Source organism: Ceratina calcarata, unplaced genomic scaffold (genome assembly GCF_001652005.2).
Source record: "Ceratina calcarata isolate Rehan_Ccalc_2016 unplaced genomic scaffold, ASM165200v1 scaffold1144, whole genome shotgun sequence".
In the NCBI taxonomy this organism is placed as follows: Eukaryota; Metazoa; Arthropoda; class Insecta; order Hymenoptera; family Apidae; genus Ceratina; species Ceratina calcarata.
Window position 1 is genome coordinate 430 of NW_017132380.1, and position 4,678 is coordinate 5,107.

At 38.9% G+C, this 4,678-nt stretch overlaps 2 pseudogenes; both read left to right on the forward strand.

Annotated features, from left to right (window-relative positions):
• Nucleotides 1-889: 889 nt before the first annotated feature.
• Nucleotides 890-1,009, forward strand: LOC113464105 (uncharacterized; annotated as a pseudogene).
• Nucleotides 1,010-1,333: 324 nt separating this feature from the next.
• On the forward strand, nucleotides 1,334-1,453 carry LOC113464106 (uncharacterized; annotated as a pseudogene).
• Nucleotides 1,454-4,678: the final 3,225 nt, after the last annotated feature.

A 4,678-nucleotide genomic window follows, 5' to 3' on the forward strand; every position in this document is an offset into this window, starting at 1 on the left:
CTAGTTGAAATGGCTAGTACTCAATCCAACGAACTCAACCTAACCTCCAAATCTTCAACTCTGCAGAAAAGACCCACTTACTCGCAAATTACTCAACAATTTCATTACCCAACCAAAGAAGAGGGAATTATAGTTGATTCTATTGATGGAATTTCTATCCATTCGTACACCATTGCTATTGGAGCAATTATACAACCTATAAATATTAGATTTGTTTCCCGTATTTCTCTTAATCGAGTATGTATGTACGTAAGTGACAAAAAATTTGTTCAGCAGCTTACTGGCAAAAGTGTAAACGTTGAAGGGCATAGTCTTACAGTTAGGCCCTTAATTTCTCAAGCTAACCGCATTCTGATTTCCAACGCATGTCCGCAAATAACTAACGAAGATGTACTTCTTGAACTACAGAAGCTACATATTATTCCAGTCTCGCAAATTACATTTATTCGCTCGGGTCCAAAACTTCCTGGATATGACCACATTTGTTCTTTTAGACGACAAATGTATAAAACCTGAAGATATTTCCACCATTCCACCAAGAAATTCCTCATGATGGCATTGTTTATTCCATCTATCTCTCAACTGAGAGAATAAGTTGCTTTATTTGTGAGGAAGAGGGACAAAATTGCTTCGCTCTCCTCGGTTACCCAGAAGAACGATGTCCTATGCCCAAGCGACCAAGATGGGAAAGTCGACGGGTCACTCTCCTACTGATATTGGACACAGGAACACTCAAGAAATCCCGCGGCAGTCCCAGCTTCAAATCCGCGTTAGGAGTCAATCTGAACATATATCTGACTGCCCCCAGGAAGTTAGTGACGAAGCTCACCTCCCTGTATGGGTAACTACAATCAAAAATGAAATTCTCATCTCCTCGACTGTAGTTTCCGTCAACGATCATTCTATGTTGCAAAGCACCAGTTCTCGTCCGATCACTGAAGTTAAACAGCATTGGGCGCGGATAGTACTTAGATGGGTGACCGCTTGGGAACTCCGCGTATCGTTGGCATCTTTCTTTTGTCATTTCGAGTTTCTAAAAGTGTTTCTATCAAATTATTATTTACTTTACAAGTACTGCTAACGCAACCTTGTAACTGTTTCGTGCAGAATTCCTAATCTTTTAATTTCCACATTAACAATTGATGACTAAATTCTAATCGATAAGAAGTTCAGTAACGATTAAACTATAATCGATAATTTAATTAAACTATTTCTGAACTGATGGTTAACATTCGGTCGTTAATTCAGGTTTCTTCTGATTAAGAAGTGATATCTTATTCTTAGTGTTGGCTATTTGAGCTAATTGTCAATCATCTCCTCGTCTGTAGTTTTCGTCAACGATCATTCTATGTTGCAAAGCACCAGTTCTCGTCCGATCACTGAAGTTAAACAGCATTGGGCGCGGATAGTACTTAGATGGGTGACCGCTTGGGAACTCCGCGTATCGTTGGCATCCTTCTTTTGCCATTTCGAGTTTCCAAAAGTGTTCTATCAAAGTATTCTGTCCTTTATGTTGTGTGCACAACTTTTGTAACTTTTTGGAGCAGAATTCTCAATCTTTTAATTACCATATCACCAATTAATGATTAAATTCCAATCAATAAGGTCAATAACGATTAAATTATAATCGATAATTTGATTAAAACTATTTCTGAACTGATGGTTAACATTCGCTCGTTAATTGAGGTTTCTCCTAATTAAGAATTGTCATTTAATTCCTAGTGTTGGCTATTTGAGCTAATTGTTAATCATCTCCTCGTCTGCAGTTGCTGTCAACGATCATTCTATCAGTTCTTAACACGTTCCGTGTCACGTGTACCACCGGTGGTACACGATGTGATAACTGCTCTAAAGTCAAAATATTAAATGGCCTGAACGACAAGTCAGGCAAAAATGGCTTGGCACGGAATGTGTTAAGGGACAGCCGAGCAGGTAACATCGCCTAGTCTCAGCTCCAACTCAGTAAATTTTTGCTTCTCTGCCCTAGCCAAGTCCTGATCCCTAATGGCTATTGCCAGTATTTTGTTATCCACCAAGTTGAAAATGTGCTAATTCTCTCTTTTCACAAATATCAAGTGCCAGTGTCTATGCTACCAGTGATACTTACTACAATTATCGAATCAGTGCCATACGAACCATGTGGTTCTAACGCCAATAGCCAAAAAATGTCGATCTAGACTAACAGCCGAGATACTCTAGACATATTGCACATGGATACAGAATTATTTAATTCATCCGTCCATAAGCTAATTAACAAGGAATGTGGCCCAACCAACAATAGAGAAATTGAATCAGTGCTACGTAAAAGCATCGTTGGAAACAACAGGAAAACCATCCCTCATCCCACGATAGCCGTCAAGCATCCAAGAAGCAAAAGCGAACTAGAAGATGAAGATCTCACAATAGACGCCATATCAGGCAGTAACATATCTACTCTTCTGCAAGAACTTAAAAATCAAAATACAAAACTGATCAAAATCAATGAAGAACAAGCAGCCAAGATAACAGCCCTCCAATCCCGCCTGGACGCACTGGTAAACATAAATCCACCCGCAATAAACCAGCAGACCCAGGGTTACAGCACGAATGCTGTTAACATATCTGAAAAAACCAAGGAAAAGACGCCAATAAAGAATCCTTCGTTACCCCCATCAAGTGGAAGCGACCGTCAACACATTCATCAGGATAAGTATAAACTAAACAGCTCTGACCCGACAGCTTCCACCGATTCTCGCCACATTCCCACTAAGCCTCCCCCAATAATCATACAAGATAGCACGGCCCAGGAAACAATCAACTTAATCCTAAGGTGTTGTCCCAAACTAGCCGGCAACTTCCGCACTAAAATAACCTCAGCAAACAGACACAACCTCTACATTGACCATCCTTCAGATTATAAAAGTATCGTACAGACTTTCAAAAGCAATAACTTTAACTACCACACCTTCACCCCAAAATACGAGAAAAACCAAACTATCCTCCTGAAAAACCTCGAAGAAGATTTCGACAACGACACCATTCTCAAGGAGCTAAATTCGCTTAAGATTGAAAATCTTACCTTCATAAAAATTAGCCGGTTCCAAACAAAAAACTCAACTCTCGAAAACAAATTACTCCCTATATTCATAGCTCACCTAACCCCGGACAGCAACATCAATAACGCGTCCCTAATTAAGAAACTCTCAAACCAGTCCATTTCCTGGAAGAAAATAAAAATTAAAAACATTACTCAATGTTGGAAATGCCAAAGACTCGGACACTCCTCCGCGAACTGCAATCATAAACCAAGATGTATGAAATGCGCTGAATCCCACGACCCAGGTCAATGTGAAATTACGACAAAACAGATCGAGCCCAACAACCTTAAATGAACGTCAGAGAACATCAAGTCTATGATATTAAAGAGCCTTAGCAAAGAGACCACTGCAAGCGAGGTCCTGCAGGATCTAAACAGTCGCAGTGTAGATAATGTTAAGATTGTGAACGTTAAGGACCAGGAACCCGAGCATTCAATTTTTCTTAGTACAAATATCTGCAGAATCCCAAGTCAGAGAGTTAAATAAAAAAAGAAGCGTTATGTACCAAGCGGTTAGATGGGAACCGCTAATTAGAAACCAAATAGTGCACTGTAGGAAATGTCAAAGGTTAGGGCACGTGGCGTCGAACTGTCACAAGCAGTACAGGTACGTCAAATGCAATGGAGCGCATGCCCCTGGAGAATGCATGATTACAGAAAAAGGTGATATTTCAAAAATATACTGCGTGAACTGCAACGAATTTGGCCACCCTGTATCCTTCAGAGGGTGCAGGAAATTCAAAGAATTCTTGGAATCCAAAAAGAGAGGTGCTACAAATCAAGAAAAAATAGCTAATAATAATAACGGAAAGAGTGGAACTGAACAATCGAAAACTAATACAGTCCAACCTGCGGGAACATATAAAAATACCTATGCCGATATTACAAGCAACAGATCGCCGGAGATACAAAAATACAAAAACGGACATAAAAGGAAAGAATTATAAACAGAACTCTAGCTACAGATCAGTCATACTCCTGTCATAAGTAAAATTTATGAATCCGTTATTAATTCTAATATAATTTTCTTCTGTAACTTAAACAATATTATCCCTGACACTCAGTTTGGATTCAGACACAAGCATTCAACGATTCATGCAATCCACAAATTACTGACAGATATTAATACAGAAGTAGGAAATAATCGGATAGTTGGCGCGACATTGTTTGATTTGGAGAAGGCTTTTGATTCGGTATGGATGAACGGATTATTATATAAACTGAAGAAAAAACAATTCCCATGCACATGATCTTATTAATATAGGACATGATTAGAGAGAAAACATTCATAACGTGGGATGGAATTCACTTTTCTAACGTAACTTTCAATATAGTCGAGGGCTTCTAGCAAGGAACGGTTAATTCACCTATATTATTTAATTTATGTACAGCGGTTCTATTAAAACTATTCCAAATTAATACTGAAGATAGTGACGTTAAGGCCATTGCTTTTACAGACGATGTGATAATATATACATCTAATGTCCGTAGTAAACTAGAGACAATTGTTGAGGAAGTCAGTAGGTATTACATAAGCTGGAACCTCCGTGTCAATCCGACCAAATGCGAAACGATACTATTTCGGAGACCTCTATCTTTATA